This window comes from Coenobita brevimanus, chromosome 64, assembly GCF_032717465.1.
Source record: "Coenobita brevimanus isolate Jiangsu-jjx chromosome 64, ASM3271746v2, whole genome shotgun sequence".
Lineage (NCBI taxonomy): Eukaryota > Metazoa > Arthropoda > Malacostraca > Decapoda > Coenobitidae > Coenobita > Coenobita brevimanus.
This window is the reverse complement of record NC_137017.1, coordinates 27,019,381-27,020,025: the sequence shown is the minus strand read 5'-3', so window position 1 is coordinate 27,020,025 and position 645 is coordinate 27,019,381. Positions and strand designations below refer to the sequence as shown.

Genomic DNA, 645 nt, shown 5'->3' with positions numbered 1-645 from the left:
TGGAGGGATGGAGTTGAGAGGTATATGAGGGAGGGGGGGGGTAAGTTGGGGGGAGGGCAGTCAAATGGTGGGTGACAGAGTGACTTGGAGGCGTTTTGTCTGCGGCCACCCTTTGCGGGATTAGGGCGTCGGGCTATAGATAGATAGATAGATAGATGAAAACGGAAAGTCTATAGTTTGAGCTGTGGAGACGGGGTTGCCAAGATATGTGTGAGGAGTGCAGAAAGCAGATTAAATAAGATATATAACTTGATTTGTGAAAGATGTAGAGAAAAGAAGCATATGGACAACACAAGCCAACGGCCATACCACGTTGAGTACACCGCTTCCCGTTCGATCAGCGAAGTTAAGCAACGTTGGGTCTGGTTAGTACTTGGATGGGTGACCGCCTGGGAACACCAGATGCTGTTGGCATCCCTACGTCAAGTGGTGTTGGTGGAGGATTAGTGCCCCTCCCTGTAAAACAATTAACTCTAAGCCCTTGGCCACCCTGTCTGGGATACATGGCGTCTGGCAATGAATGAATGAAAAACTGCTTCGCTTATGCGGTCATATGAAGAGAATGAGCATAAATGAGGTTATGAAAGAGGTTTAAGCAACTGAATCTGAAAGATGCAGGAGGCGTGGAAGGCCAAAGAAAAGCTG

General features: G+C 48.1%; 1 non-coding gene across 1 annotated transcript; it reads left to right on the top strand.

Moving 5' to 3' along the window:
- Nucleotides 1-295: 295 nt before the first annotated feature.
- Nucleotides 296-414, top strand: LOC145404781 (5S ribosomal RNA). The gene has a single exon (XR_013898237.1). It is a non-coding gene; the product is annotated as a 5S ribosomal RNA (ribosomal RNA).
- Nucleotides 415-645: the final 231 nt, after the last annotated feature.